Consider the following 17,028-nt stretch of genomic DNA (forward strand, 5'->3'; position numbering starts at 1 on the left):
AAGAAGAAAAAAATTAGCCAGCGTCTTGGTGGGCGCCTGTGGTTCCAGCTACTCTGCAGGCTGAGCCCAGGAGGCGGAGGTTGCAGTGAGCTGAGGTGGAGCCACTGCACTCCAGCCTGGGCGACAGAGCGAAACACTGTCTCAAAGAAAAAATAAATAAATAAAATAAGGCCCTCTGTTGCCAGGACCAACAGACTGAGGGCAGGGACAAACTGACCCAGCCTAAACTGCCTCACCTTCCCTGCTCCTGGGAAAGGGGCTTTCCCTGAGGGAACGTGGCATGTTGCCATTTTCTTCCTGCACAGCTTTGCCTTCCCAGGCCTCCGCCCATTCACACCTGAGGAAATGCCTTGAAGTCCATCTAACCCCCAGCCCAGCTACTTGGGACGCTAGGTCCTGAGTTTAGGGAGTGGGGAAGAGGAAGGAGAGATGGAGACAGGCGTGGACCAAGAGCCACTCAGAGCTGACATCCTGGAAAGGAAGCCAGGCTGAGATAAGGACAAGGCAAAGAAATAGACACTAGCAAGGATCTAGCCAGAGCAGGGCAGGGACTGGGGACAGAGCCCGCCCCCATGAGAAGCTGTCACATTGCTGGTCCGGTGGCCTGTGACAGCAGCGCCATCTCCAGTTGGAGCCTCCCGCCTCTAGATCCTGTCACTGTAACTTTGCTTTGTTACTTAGGCAGACAGCAGCGGTAACAGGCAGGGAAGATGATGCCCAGGGCGACTGGCCGTGCCATTCCAGCCCAGCTGCCAACCCACCCCTCAATGCCCATTTCATCACCTGGGGGAGTCCAGATGAAACCAGCTATCAGCCTAGCTGCCCTTGCCTCCTAGTGTCACAATGGAGACGAGGGTAGCAACTGGCCTTCCTCCCCAAGGGGTGGGCAGGTTATCCAGACTTTCCCCGGATCCCTGAAGCCCACAGCTGAGCTTGGGGAGAACAAGCCTTCTCATATGCCGGTTCCTGTCTCTAATAGTGCCTAGGAGTCTCTGCTCCCAGGCACTATTAGAGACAGGAACCGGCATATGAGACGGGCTTGAGGAGAAGGTTGGAGAAGACACATTTTTGGCATAAACCGGAGGCCCCTCTCTGCGCTCACAGATCCGGCGGCCTGCGCAGTGCTGAGTCTGCCCCTGGCCGTGTCCACCTGGGATAGCCCCTGAGCCGTGGCCCACCATACTCGGTGGGGAGAGGCTCACGCTGCTCCTTGCCATGCTTGGTGGCGGCTGCAGTCGGGCTCGGGGGTCCCGCATCGAACACGCCCCGCCAGCCCTGGCCACCATTCCCGAGGGGACTCCCCAGGCTGCGGTTCTGGGACTAGCCGGCTGCCGGCAGGGAGGCGGCTGCAGCCCCAGAGCCAAAAGATGAAGCAGATCCCAGAGCCAACGCCGCAGCCGCAACTCCAGCTTTGTTCGTGGGTCCGGGATGCAGCGGCCTCCAGCCACCCCATGGGCGCACCGGGTCCGCCTCGCCACCGCAGCGCGGCCCTGGCTGCCCCGACCTGAGAGATTCCCGCCAGGGCCGGGCCTGTCTGGCCGCGAGGAGGAAGGCGTGGCCCTGGTGGGGAAGGGGCAGGGGCAGAGAAACGACCCCAGTGTCATCCGGGCGCCGAGCTCCCTTCTCGCCTCGGCCAGAAGACCCCGGGACCACTAGCGGCTGAGGGCCCACAGAGCCCTGGAAGTCGGGGGACAGTGGGGCCCTCGGCGCGGAAGCGAGGCGGCCAGGCTCCACGCCTGCAGGACTCAGACTTCTTCGCTGGTTTTAAAATTGTGCTCGCGGAGCCCGGGACGCTGGGAGAAGCGTTCTGCGCCCCTCCGGTCGTGGTCTCCGTATTAAACCGACTTCCAGAGCTGCCTCTATTACTGCAGGGGAGGGCACCGGCGTCCCACGAAGTCACAGGACCTCAACCTCCCGCCCGCCCTCCTTGCTACGGATGCCTGGGGGGACCCCTCCTTGCTACGGATGCCTGGGGGGACCCCGCCTCGCTGTGCTGCCCCCTGGCGGCTCAGGCGTCCGCTGCAGGCGGGAGCGGCGGCTGCGAGGCTTCCAGGAGCCCAGGCCCAGCCACTGATGAAGAAGCGCTGGTGGCTTCGAGGTCGCGGCTTCCAGAAATCCGGTTATAGAGCGGAGTTGGGGGTCAGGTTCCAAAGGGACAGTGCCCCGTCGTACTCACCACCCAGCCCGCCGCTTCCGAAGCCACAAGTCTAGGGTGAAGCTGTTGGATGGACTCAGCGGGTGAGGCGCGGCGAGCGAGTTTGAGACCGCAGGAGTTCAAGACCCGGCTGGACAACATGGCGAAACCCCATCTCTACTAAAAATACCAAAACAATTAACTGGGAGTGGTGACGGACACCTGTAATCCCAGCTACTGGGGAAGCTAAGGCACGAGAATCAAATTCAAGACCTGGGAGGCAGAGGTTGCAGTGAGCCAAGATCACGCCATGGCACTCCAGCCTGGGCAACAAGAGCAAAACTCTGTCTCAAAAAAAAAAAAAAAAAAAAAAAAAAAAAAAAAAAAAAATTGTCAACCCAGAGGCAGCTGCCATTCAGAAGCAGGCTTAAGCCAAGTCCTCAAGACTAGAAAGCATGAAGCAGGGGAGGCGTTTTGAACGCATATGGACAAAAGACCATGGGCATGGATGGCTGAGTCCAGGGATCAGCATCTTAATTTGTTGAGAAGGAGGCTGTGCTGTGCTGCCAGTTATTAATGGGTTTAACTGGTTGATACACAGCCCTACTAGTAACCATTAGCTCAGGGCCTGGGAGGATCTGCAGGACATGTCAGAATTTGATTGCATTTCCTTCCACTTGGCATAAGGAGACACCATCAGCCTGATTCGGTCACGGTGGGATGGAGCCCACCGAGGTGGGAGCGCTGAGCTGACCACGCCACCAGTCATAGAGTAGGGGCCTTTCCTGCCCCTTTAACCGCAGCTAACATCAAAAGCACTGGTATGGGTTGTCTATCTGAGCTGAAACCCAAGTTTGTCTTTGTCTGCAATTAAGATTCTTCTGGGTTGATTTTGCCAGTTCATTATCCAGCTCTCTGGAATCAGGCCTCCCAAATTTAGCAGGGCTGGGGAGGACCCGAGGGAGTGGCTTATAGGGGCTGGCTAGTGAAACTGCTCTTTCCTTTCTGTTCTAAGGGTGTGATGGTGTTTGAGGACTGTGGGGCTATGGTTCAGGAGCACCTCACATGTGCAAAGATGGAGAAAGCACTCATCTACACATTTAGGCTCAGAACATTGATTGAAACATTTCAAATAATCAAAAATAAAATGTTATTTTTAAAGTTTTTCTTTGAGATTTCGCTTAAGTTTTGGGAGTTTTTTTTTTTGTTTGTTTGTTTTTAAAGAATGAAGTATGCAAACCAGTAGAAGATAAGCAAGGTGAAGAGAGGCTTAGCTGAGTGACAGAATAGCTCAGAGCAAGCCCTGGAGTGGGTAGCTCCTCTCTGAAGCTGGTCATCACATTGAGTGTTCAGCTCTGAAGAGAGAGGAGGCCCTCGATTGGGTGGCTCCTCTCTGTACCTGGTTGTCATGATGTCTGCTCAGCTCTGGCTGAGCCTGCTGCCTTTATGGGCCTCAGAGGAAAGGAAGTGCCACCCTGACTGGTCCATGGGTGGCCATGGGTGGGCTGGAAAAATGCACCACAAGTTTCCACTATGGTCCACGGGACTGCCAGACTGGCCACCAGCCTTCAGGCCTTCCCTGGCCTGAAGATGGGGCCTCACTGGGGACCTACCCCCTTCTACCATGTAATCTGTCTGCTTCCTCCTGCTGCCTTTCATGGTGCCCAGGCTGTAGGGACCAAGGGGTGCCTGCAGGCCAGTGCCAAGCTGCCCTCAGGCCCCTCTCAGCTTCCCTCCTATGCTCATCAGGGCCCAAAGTCTGGAGGGCCCTGAGGCAGCAGGGAGCTGGCATGTGTACGTGTGTACACAGTGCAGTGTATGTACAGCCCAAGCATGTGTACATACAGTTGGGCTGTTACAGCACCCAGGCTTAGCTGGGCTTTGCCCCAAGATTGGAGGGAGTGCCAATAGCAAGGAGAAGCCAGACAGTGGGAGCAGGCATTTTTAAGCCTGCGAGGGTGTCAGCAGCACCTTCCCAGGGCTGCACACTCTGTGGAGCCAGCAGGAGCTGGGGACAAGTGGGAGCCTCAGTTATTGAGAGTTGGTGGGGTGAGAGCTTTCTGGGTGCAGTTGCAGCTGCTCAAGTCTTGGCTATGGACCCGAGGCTCCTGCTCCATGGAGCAGGAGGAGCCCCACCCACTCTGGGCACAGCCCTGGCTGCGCCTCCTTCTGTATGACACAAGAGCCAGTAAGAGCCACTCCTTGGATATAACAGAAACCAGCTTAATGCTGCTTGCAGGACAGTTCTCTGGGTGGCTTGGACAATCCAGTTCTCCTTTTTTTTTTTTTTTTTTGAGATAGAGTCTCACTCTGTCAGCCAGGCTGGAGTGCAGTGGCATGATCTTAGCTCATTTCAACCTCTACTCCCAGAGTTCTAGCAATTCTCCTACCTCAGCCTCCTGAGTAGCTGGGATTACAGGTCCTCGCCACCACTCCTGGCTGGTTTTTAGTATTTTAGTAGAGACAGGGTTTTGCCATGTTGGCCAGGCTGGTCTCAAACTTCTGACCTCAGGTGATCCACCTGCCTCAACCTCCCAAAGTACTAGGATTACAGGTGTGAGCCACCATGCCTGGTCCCCACTTTTTTACTTATAGTTCTCAAGAATAACTATTGGATGTGCTGAAAATGCAACATCCTGAGATAAGTAGGAATTGACCCAAGCAGCTCAGGTTCTGTTCTTGTTCCCCCTAGAAACAGAGTGTTCTTCAATGCTTTAGCCCAACAAGTCCCACTACTCAGGAGTATACCTATCCCCATTTCTGGTTTGGGTAGACCAGATCTCAGCAATGAATGAAAACCGTAGCTGTCTTATCAAATAGCAGCAGTTTTGTTTTGTTTAATAGTGCTGGAAATTAGTTTTTCAGGCACTGATCTTGACAGGTCAGCTGTCAAAAGTGGGTGTCTGCAGCCTTAAATTCATCCATTCTGCAAACACAATGTCTGCAAAATACAAAGGGAAGTCAGCGTAGACGCACTCGTGTACAAATGAAATGGTCTGGAGCTGTATGACCAAGAGTCGGGACTTCTTTGGGTAAAAGAAGTCTTCTGGCTTTCCATTTATCATGCCCGTTGGCCGCATTTGGCTTTTATTGACTGAAATATTTTCCTGAACATTCAGAGTGGGGAGCGCCAGGCAACTTCAGGATGAGGGTGGGATGCAAGTCTCTCCTAATCTTGGTTGACTACAAGGCTGGTGATCAATTTAAAGCCTTCATTTACTTAAAAAAAATTCCTCTGGATTATTTCATGTGAACTGTGCTTCTCTATATTCTGGCCTTATATTTTGGATCTCAGATGGATGGCATCACCCAGAAATGGCAGAGGTTTACCACTCTCGTCTTAAGATTTGGACAAGAGGCTGGGCGCGGTGGCTCACGCCGATAATCCCAGCACTTTGGGAGGCTGAGGTGGGTGGATCATGAGGTCAAGAGATCAAGACCATCCTGGTCAACATGGTGAAACGCTGTCTCTACTAAAAATACAAAAATTAGCTGGGCATGGTGGTGCACGCCTGTAGTCTCAGCTACTCGGGAGGCTGAGGCAGAAGAATTGCTTGAACCTGGGAGGCAGGGTTGCGGTGAGCCGAGATCGCGCCATTGCACTCTAGCCTGGGTAACAAGAGTGAAACTCCATCTCAAAAAAAAAAAAAAAAAAAGATTTGGACAAGAACACAGGGTTCTGTGGAAATGGGGAGATTCACTCAGCCTGGAGCACTTGGCTTCTGTCTGATGTGAGGGAATAATAAAGTTTCCTACCCAATATGAAGGATCCGGAATCCTGGAACATAGTTGCACTTTGAAGTGTTTGAAAGGCAGAATTTTGATTTTTTGCTTTGAAGTATTTTTTCCTTGCTCTGCCAGGGTACAGGATGCCTAGAGGCCAGGGAGAGAGAAGTCTGCACTAAAGCAAAACAAAACAAAAATACTTTTAAGTCCTAACCACTTTTAGATGAAGAGATAAGCATGATAATGGCCTTGGAAGGATTTTTTTCCTTCATGAAATTCCGTCTTAATTTACATGGCCTTCTTGTATTAAGGTTGTCTGAATATTAACTAAGATTATTTGGAGCTGCTCCTCTTTCTCAGTGGAGAAAGATCACTTGGATTGCTTATCTTCTTGGATCTGGGCCTCAGCTATGGCCACTTCCTATCTCCCAGCTCAACAGTTTACAGAGCTCCCACCGTCTTGGAGAGGTCCTAGAATATGAGCTGCTGTGCTGGTCAAACTAGCCATGTGTCCCTTCTAGGAGATGAGGCACCCCTAGACCAAAATTCCTCAGAGTCAAAGCACTGATTTATTGGGTTCTGACTCTCAGACTGACCTTGACATACTGACAGATAATTTGACTCCAATTGCTCCCTCATCAATCAGTTTTCAGTCGTACAAGTGCATGCAATAGGATATAGCTCAATCATCTCTGCTAGCTATTTTTATTAAAAGCTTATTTTACTTCCTACTAGAGTAGTGAAAATCCTGTTAAAACCATGATGAGGATAAAGAAGGTAATAATGATTAGTTATAATTCCACCACCTATATGTAATACATATATCCACATAGCACATTTTAATGTCTCTTCTCCCATTTTTACCATTGCTTTATTGTTATTATTATACTTTAAGATACATGTGCAGAATGTGCATGTTTGTCACATAGGTATACCCGTGTCATGGTTGTTTGCTGCATCCAACAACCCCGTCATCTACATTATGTATTTCTCCCAATGCTATCCCTCCCCTAGCCTCCCTACCTACCCATAGGTCCCGGTATGTGGTGTTCCTCTTCCTGTGTCTATGTGCTCTCATTGTTCAACTCCCACTTATGAGTGAGAACATGCAGTGTTTGGTTTTCTGTTCTTGTGTTAGTTGAGGTCATACTGTACACAGTTTAATATCCTGGTTCTTTGTGATTTTTAATTAAGCTATTTTAAAATAGACTATTTCAAAGTTATTTTCTTCTTTGAACAACCCCTCAATTTAGTAGGCAAGGAAGATTTTTATTTTCCATTTCATAAATAAGAAAATGGAATTGTCTGGGCACAGTGGTTCATGCCTGTAATCCCAGCACTTTGGGAGGCTGAGGCCAGTGGGTCCCTTGAGCCCAGGAGTGAGATCAGCCTGGGCAACATAGCAAAACCCCGTGTCTACAAAAAATACAGAAAAATTAGCAGGATGATGTGGTGAACTCTGAGTGATGTGGTCCACAGGGAGGCTGAGGTGGGAGGATCACTTGGGCCCAGGAGGTGGAAGATGCAGTGAGCCATGATTGCATCACTGCATCCCATCCTGGACAAAAGAGTGAGATCCCATCTGAAAAAAAAAAAAAAAAAAAAACAGAACGGAAAAGAAAATGGAATCTCAGTGAAGTTTACTTTATTGAAAAAATATTTCTATATTTCAAGCACTGTGCTGTCCAATGCTGTCTGAGGTCACTCAGCTAAGTGGTGAGAACAATTAGAACATAGGTCTACTGACTCATGAATGTCTGCTAAGTGCACACCTCCAAGTTCCTGTCTTCTTCCCCAGTTATAGAAGTTGACGTTGGAGAGGAGAGCCTGGAATTTGAGTCAAGCTTGGAGATCCTAAGATGGGAATGAGAAAGGCCAGATCCAGCCCAAGAGCCTGAGGCTCTGGACAGCTTATGAGGACAGGGTTTTGACCCCAGAGAACATAGCAAGAAACCCTGATGTCCCAGATGACTCACAGACTTAGGCCAAGAGTAGAAGGAACTGGAGATTATTTCTATTGCAGATTTGCATACATCAGGGGTATTGGGCTAAACATTCATTAGTTGGGATAAATGTGTCACAACTGGGTGTGGGATCTATTGACATTCTCTGTACAATGTCTACAACTTATCTGTAAATCTAAAACTATTCTAAAGTGAAATCTACTTTCAACAAACAAGTAAGAGTTTACCGGGAGAGATCCAAGATGGCTGATCACTAGCAGCTCAGGATTGTAGCTCCCAGAGAAAGCGCACAGAACGAGAGGACATCACATTTTCAGACGAATTTTTGTTTCCCATGGACCAGAAGATTCCCAGCAGAGGAGCCCCACGGGTTGCCAGGGCGACTCTTGTGGCTGGCGTCACGGTCTTGCTGGTGCCCCGGCGCAGCAGTTCTTGGTGCGGAGTAAACAGGACTGGGTCCCCTTTTGATCAACATTTGGAGCTCCAGGAAGGCAGAGTTGCCCATTTACCTGATTGAAGAAGGGACTCAAGAGGGAAGCCAGACCAGAGAGTCCCGGGCAGAAAAGCACCACGAACCTTAATGCTGCTGTTTTGGCCAGTGCAGTGGGTTGCTCAGATTTTGGTGCTGGGAATCAACAAGTTGGACGTCCACTCAGAGACCTAATTTGAAAGTAGGCAATTACAAAAATGACAGGTGGATGAACTTACAATGATGGGAAGAAACCAGCATAAAAAGGCTGAGAATACCCAAGATCAGAATGCCTCTTCTTCTACAGGTGATCACAGTTCCTCATCAACAAGAGAACAAGGTCTGATGGAGAACGAGTGCGCTCCAATAACAGATTTAGGCTTCAGAAAGTGGATAATAAGGAACTTTAGTGAGCTAAAAGAATATGCTCTAGCCCAAGGTAAAGAAACTAAGAACTTTGAAAAAAGGTTTGATGAAATGCTAACGAGAATTGACAACTTAGAGAGGAATATAAGTGAATTAATGGAACTGAAGAACACAATACGAGAACTTCACGAAGTATGCACAGGTTTTAACAGTAGAATTGATCAAGCAGAAGAAAGGATATCAGAGGTCGAAGACCAACTTAATGAAATGAAATGAGAAGGCATGATTAGAGAAGAAAGAGTAAAAAGGAATGAGCAAAGTCTCCAAGAAATATGGGACTATGTGAAAAGACCTAATTTACAATTGATAGGTATATATCATTCAGGAAAACTTTCCTAATCTGGTAAGGCAGGACAAAACTCCACTCCAGCTAATCCAGAGAACACCACAAAGATATTCCTCAAGTAGAGCAACTCCAAGACACATAATCGCTAGATTCACTAGGGTTGAAATAAAGGAGAAAATTCTAAGGGCAGCTAGAGAGAAAGGTCATGTTACCCATAAAGGGAAGCCTATCAGACTCACAGCAGACCTCTCACCAGAAACCCTACAAACTAAAAGAGAGTGGGGGTCAATATTTAATATCCTCAAAGAAAAGAATTTTCAACCCAAAATCTCATATCCCACCAAACTAAGCATCATAAGTGAAGGAAAAATAAAATTTTTCGTGAACAAGCAAGCACTCAGAGATTTCATCACCACCAGGCCTGCTTTACAAGAGCTTCTGAAAGAAGCACTACAATCAGAAAGGAACAACCAGTATCAGTCATCCCAAAAACTGACCAAAACATAAAGAGTATCTCTATAATGAAGAATCTATATCAACTAATGGGCAAAATGGCTAGCTAGCATTAAATGACAATATTGAACTCACAAATATTAATATTAATTCTAAATTTAAATGGATTAAATGCCCCAATCAAAGACAGAGACAGGTAAATTGAATAAAAAGGCAAAACCCATCGGTAAGCTGTATCCAGATCTATTTCACAAGCAATAACATACAAAGACTCAAAACAAAGGGATGGAGGAAGATTCACCAATTAAACAGGGAGGAAAAAAAAAACAAAAAACAGGAGTTGTAACTTTCGTCTCTGACAAAATAGACTGTAATAGTAACAAAGACTAAAAGAAACAAAGAAGGACATTACATAATGGTAAAAGGATCAATCCGACAACAGGAGTTAATGATTATAAATATATATGCACGCAATACAGGAGCACCCAGATACATAGGACAAGTTCTTAATGACTTATAAAGAGACCTGGACTCCCACACAATAATAGCGGGAGATTTTGACACCACATTGTTAATATTCGACGGATCAATGACATAGAAAATTAATAGGGACATCTATGATTTGAACTTAGACCTGGAATAAGTAAACTTAGTGAATATTTATAGAATTCTCCCCCCCAGGTCCACAGGACATACATTTTTCTCAGTATCACATTACACCTATTTTGAAAATGACTACATAATGGGAAGTAAATCACTCTTCAGCATTTGCATAGCATTTCACAGACTTAAATGAAATATTGGTTGGCTGTTTGTTTGTTATTTTCTTCCCTTATTCCTTCCTGTCCCCGCTGTTAAGCACAATTATCGGCATAAAAGAGGTTTTTAATACCTATTCTTAGATTGCATTCCAGACTGGGCAATAGAGCAAGAATCCTGTTCTCTCTCCCCCTTTTTCTTTCTCTTTCTTTCTTTCTCTCATTAAAAAAAAAAAAAATACAGATACGAAGATCAGGAGGGAACATGATGTGCCTGAGAAAGGAGGAGGGATTTGGGAGATTGTAGTATACTGTTACTACATAAACTAAAGTGAGGCTGAGAGTCAGGATTGGCTCTGGATGAAGAAAGCTTTTCTTTTAGGCCAAGCTTAAAAGTCTTAGGATTTATTCTGTAGGAAAAATAAATTCATTAGAATACTTTAATTAATATAGTTTATATTTGAGTTTATTAGTAGTAAGGGTACCCACCTGCATATTGAAGGATGAGTTATGAGACAGAAGTTGGGAGTCATGAAACCAATGAGAAAGCTGTTGCAAAGGTATAGGGGGACTGAGGTGGTGCTTCCCGGAGCAAAGCAGTGGGCCAGAATCAGAGAATGATGTTCAGGGCTTTATCCCAACTGTTTCTTCCTGCCTCCATCCTCCATTCTAATTTCTGATTACAATCCCAGTAGAAAAACAGATAAAGCCTGGTTGATCAAGATGCACAGAGCCCCATTTCAAATGCTTATTCAAGCCAGGACAGTAGAGAATGAAGATGCCCCTTCACCATGCCAGGAAGGTTTGGAAGCAGATGTTAGGAATCTGGGTCGTGGTGCAGAACAGAATATTGTGTGTCTGGAATGATTGTATCATCACTAGGACAAGGTGACTTCTGTTATGACTCTATGAGCCATTGGGATGGTCAAGAAGACCTCTGTAACTCCACCCTCACCCAGGAGAAGTACCAGCACACACATCAGGGCTAAGCAGCTCCAGTGACTGGGCTAAGCAGTTATGGGAGTGCAGATGCAAGCACTCCAAATAAACACCCATTCCTGCCCCAGTGAGTCCGTGGTAGAACATCCAAATAATGCAGACAATAAACCCCTTGGTCTTATTTGTCTGAATTTGTCCTCTTCCCTCCAACCAGCATTTTAATCCAGCTGTAGGAACTGATTCTGCATCATAATGCAATTTCTTTTCTTTTCTTTTTCTTTCTTTCTTTCTTTTTTTTTTTTTTTTTTTTGAGACAGGGTCTCACTCAGTTGCCCAGGCTAGAGTGCAGTGGCACAATCATGGTTCACTGCAGTCTTGACCTCCTGGTCTCAACTGATTCCCCCACATCAGCCTCCCAAGTAGCTGGGACAACAGGTGTATGCCACCATACCTAGCTAATTTATTTTTATGTTTTATAGAGTAAGCATTACACCATATTGCCCAGGCTGGTTTTGAACTCCTGGACTCAAGTGATCTATCCACCTTGGCCTCCCATAGTGCTGGGATTACAGGCATAAGCCACAGCTTCCAGCCTATTTTTAAGACCCAATGGAGAAATAGTCACAATTTTTGCTTTTTTTTTTTTTTTAAACTGTATCATTTCCCAAAGTGTGGTATTTTGGTACCTTCGAGGTCTTTAAGCAGAATTTTGGGCAGATCTTCATTTGTTCTTTACCTCAATGCCCACAAATTAATTAGTGGTGGTGGTGGTAATGGTTCTTCAGGGTACACGGTCATGCTATTCACCACAGTGCAATCAAATTAGAACTCAGGATTAAGAAATTCACTCAAAACCACACAACTACATGGAAACTGAACAACCTGCTTCTGAACGACTACTGGATAAATAATGAAATGAAGGCAGAAATAAAGATGTTCTTTGAAACCAATGAGAACAAAGACACAACATACTAGAATTTCTGGGACACTTTTAAAGCAGTGTCTAGAGAAAAATTTATAGCACTATATGCCCACATGAGAAGCAAGATCTAAAACTGACATCCTAATGTCATGATTAAAAGAACTAGAGAAGCAAGATCAAATAAACTCAAAAGCTAGCAGAAGACAAGAAATAACTAAGATCAGAGCAGAACTGAAGGAGATAGAGACACATACGCATACAAAAACCCTTCAAAAAATCAATCAATCCAGGAGTTGTTTTTTTAAAAGATCAACAAAATAGATAGACCGCTAGCCAGACTAATAAAAAAGAAGAGAGAGAAGAATCAAACAGATGCAATAAAAAATGATAAAGAGGATATCACCACTGATTCCACAGAAATAAAAACCACCAGAAGAGATTACTACAAACAACTCTATGCACATAAACCAGTAAATCTAGAAGAAATGGATGAATTTCTGGACACTTACACCCTTCCAAGACTAAACCAGGAAGAAGTTGAATCCCTGAATAAAGCAATAAAAGATCTGAAGTTGAGGAAGCAATTAATAGCCTACCAACCAAAAAACTTCCAGGACCAGATGGGTTCACAGCCGAATTCTACCAGACATACAAAGAGGAGCTGGTACCATTCCTTCTGAAACTCTTCCAAACAACACAAAAAGAGGGAATCCTTCCTAACTCATTTTATGAGACCAACATCATCCTGATACCAAAACTAGGCAGAGACACAACTAAAAAAGAAAATTTCAAGTCAATATACATGATTAACATTGATGCAAAAATCTTTAATAAAATACTGGTAAACTGAATCCAACAGTAAATCAAAAAGCTTATCCATCACAATCAAGTAGGCTTCATCCCAGGGATGAAAGGCTAGTTCAACATATGCAAGTCTATAAATGTAATCCATCACATAAAGAGAACCAAAGACAAAAACCACGTGATTATCTCAATAGATGCAGAGAAGACCTTCGACAAAATTCAACAGCCCTTCACGCCAGGCGTGGTGGCTCACACCTGTAATTCCAGCACTTTGAGAGGCTGAGGTGGGTGGATCACGAGGTCAAGAGATCGAGACCATCCTGGTCAACATGGTGAAACCCCGTCTCTACTGAAAAAAAAAAAAGCCCTTCATGCTAAAAACTCTCAGTAAACTAGGTATCGATGGAATGTATCTCAAAATAATAAAAGCTATCTATGACGAACCCACAGCCAATATCATACTGAATGGGAAAAAACTGGAAGCATTCCCTTTGAAAACTGGCACAAGACAAGGATGCCTGCTCTCATCATTTCTATTCAACATAGTATTGGAAATTCTGGCCAGGGCAATCAGGCAAGAAAAAGAAATAAAGGATATTCAATTAGGAAAAAGTCAATTGTCTCTATTTGCAGATGGCATGACTGTATATTTACAAGACCCCATCGTCTCAGCGCAAAATCTCCTTAAGCTGATAAGCAACTTCAGTAAAGTCTCAGGATACATAATCAAGATGTAAAAATTACAAGCTTTCCTATACACCAATAACAAACAGAGAGCCAAATAATGAGTGAACTCCCATTCACAATTGCTACAGATAGAATAAAATATCTAGGAATACAACCAGCAAAGGATGTAAAGGACCTCTTCAAGGAGAATTACAAACCACTGCACGACAAAATAAGAGAGGACACAAACAGATGGAGAAATATTCTGTGCTCATGTTTAGGAAGAATCAATATCGTGAAAATGGCCATACTGCCCAAAGTAATTTATAAATTCAATGCTATCCTCATGAAGCTACCATTGAATTTCTTCACAGAATTGAAAACAAAAAAAACTCCTTAAACTTTATATGGAACCAAAAGAGAGCCCTCATAGCCAAGAAAATCATAAGCAAAAAAAACAAAAACAAAAACAAAAACAAAGCTGGACTCATCACACTACCTGACTTCAAACTATACTACAAAGATACAGTAATCAAAACAGCATGGTACTGGTATCAAAACAGAAATACAGACCAAAGGAACAGAACAGAGCCATCTTTCCCAGAGAGAAGATGAGATGGGTGATAATATTCTACTGTACTTACATTTCTTTGTGAAATAACTTAAACACATTCTAGAATCAATGGATCTTAGAGTGGGAGGAATCTTAGAAGCCAAATTTGGTGACTTTTAAATTGGATTTTGTACAACCCTGGGGTTCTGCAGAAGTGGCACTGGGTGTTCTGGGACTGGGGGTACCCGCTGGGCTGTTGGTCCCCTCCACTATCATCTGTTTCAATGATGAGTTTGATGTAACATTGTATTAGTTTGTTAAAGCTGCTATAACAAAATACATAGACTGGGTGGCTCAAGCAACAGAAATTTATTTCACATGTTTCTGGAGGCTGGAAGTCCTAGATCAAGGTGCCAGCACTGTTGGTGTCTGGTGAGGGCTCTCTCCTTGGGATGGGCCAACTTTTCACAGTAAGCTCACATGGTCTTTCCTGGAGGTTTTCGTGGGGTGGGGAAAGAGAGAGCTCAGGCTCTCTGGTGTCTCTTCTCATAAGGACACAATATTATGGGATCAGGCCTCCACTGTTATGACCTCATTTAACTGTATTTCCAATACAGCCACACTTGGCGTTAAGGTTTCAACATAGGAATTTCAGGGGACACAAACATGCAGTCCACCACAAGCATCTAGTTTGGAGAAAAACATTTCAATAGTGTTTGAGAACCTTCTCCTGTGTCAGAGCCCCTGGGGACTGAGATGACGGAGGGGATGGACCAGAGTGGGTCTTGACTCCCAAGGCTACCCGACGAGGGGACAGCAGGGCCTGGTCACACCACAGGAGTGCATGTTATGGGGCCTTCCTCTGTGGATTGCAGTTTAGGGAAAACTCTTCTTAGAAATAATGGTGGTTTGCTTACAGAGGACTATGTGGTTTAGAAAAGAGAGAAAGAAAAGAAAAAAGAAAAAAAGATGGTTCCCAAGTCAAATAGAAATTTTTAAAAGTACAGAATGGGGCTAAAATTGGCTACACATTGAAAGTCAGTAGGGGATAATTCTCTTGAAATACAATTAAACCAAGTACACAATGAAGCACAGAGTGCACGCTTAATTTATCTAGAGGCTGGGATAAGCGTTTGGTTTTGTGATAAGGACTTGCAGAGATTTTAAAGGAATCTTCTGCACTGTCTTGATAACACTTATTATTATACCTGATTCCACTTACTTGGACACAGCTGTACTGTAATTGCTACCTTTGATTTCCTAGCTATTGTTAACACCTGTATTTTACTCACAAATGTAACAGATAAAGAGACAGTGGACATTTTCCAACAGTATCTGGAAAGGATCTTGGCACTGCGTCATCACATCAAGCACATGTCTGACACACAGCAGCTGTTCGGTAGATATGTATTGGATGGATACGTGAATATGTCAGAACCAAGTAACACAGACAGGGATTCAGGGGGTGAAATGGATGCTGGCTTACAAATGAGGAAGTGATTGCTGGAGGCGGCATTTTCTGGTGCTTCGTGCTTGCTGGTTCTGGACGTCCACCTGCCTCCTGGTGGCCCCTTCCAAGTCCAGTCTGTGGGTCTGTATCAGTGTGTTCTTTAGTGCAGAGTGTGGCCAGAGGCCAGGGCAAGGGAAGGTTGGGCAGATTCTCCGGGCCTCCGATGAAGATGCCCTGAGCCTTTGTACTCTGCAGATGAGGCTCTGGCACCGTCTCTGCTGTTTTCACACTTATTTTTTCCTTCCTGACTTCTCCAGACTCCGTCTTCACACTTTGCTCTTGTTCCCCTTTCCACATGTGGCCACAGTTCTCCAGGGCTGCACGGAACTTGGAGACAGCATTGCGGCGCCAGTGATGACTAACGTAGGCAGAGGGACCTTGTTGGTGTGTCCCCCTAAAACTCACTGTGTCTGCAGGGGGTGGCATTAATGGGACACAAGTGAATGGAGAAAGAAGACCTAGGGATGCCCAAGAAAGGGTGAACAGTTGTTCCAGAGGAGCCTGGGAGGGAGGCAGGAGAGGAAGGCTAGTAGGAAGGACATTCAGCAAACTCAGACTGATGGGGCTTATCTATTTCTCCCCTCCGCTCTGCGGGACGGAGCTTGCTTTCTCCTGCCTCCATGGCCCTGGCTCATCTGCGCCTTTTCATCAGACTTCCTCCGTCACCTTGCCCACCATCTCCATTTCCCTGCAGGGCCCTGGGTCTCACTCAGGACCCTGCACTCGCCACGTCTGCTCCCAAAGTGCTGACTCTGTAGGAGCTGCTGATATGCATTCAGGGACTTCTGCATATATACATAATGGGGACTCCTGAATTAGTGTCACAAACCCATGGGCTCTGCAGGGAACACACAACTACAGCCAGGGATAAAACACTGAAGGAGGTAGAAGTAACATTTTTTTCTTTCATATTTTTTTGATTGTAAAAGTGGTAAATATTCATTGTAGAAAATCAGCAGAGAGCTTGAGGGCTGTGAATCCATCACCCTGGGGATTGGGCAGAGCAAAGTGAGCCTGAGAAGGATTTAGGCCTCTGGGGACTGTGGTCTAACTCTCCCAGGCCAAGTGCCAGGGATGGGAGGACTTTGATTCCTATCCAAGCTCAGTGACTGTGCCAAGGGCCCACACGGAGGTGAACTTCAGACAGGATTCAGCCACCTCCTTTGTTCTCTTCCTCCAGAGGCAGCTGAGTTGCTTAAAGGAAGGTAGGGGTGCAGGGGAGTCTGTGGAATGGGTGGGAAGGAAGGCAGAGGAGAGGCCCTACATGCAGTGTCTGTTGACAGGGCACAAAGATCCTAAACGTGCTTGGGAACACGGGCAGAAAAGCCCGAAGATGATGAGTCTCTCCAAGCCCACCCCGTGAGCGGGAATTGGGGGTGTGGGCAGACATGGATTTCTGAAGTGAGTAGCTTCTGGCG

Source organism: Aotus nancymaae, unplaced genomic scaffold (assembly GCF_030222135.1).
Source record: "Aotus nancymaae isolate 86718 unplaced genomic scaffold, 86718_ANA_hifiasm-v0.15.2.pri h1tg000010l, whole genome shotgun sequence".
Classification (NCBI taxonomy): domain Eukaryota; kingdom Metazoa; phylum Chordata; class Mammalia; order Primates; family Aotidae; genus Aotus; species Aotus nancymaae.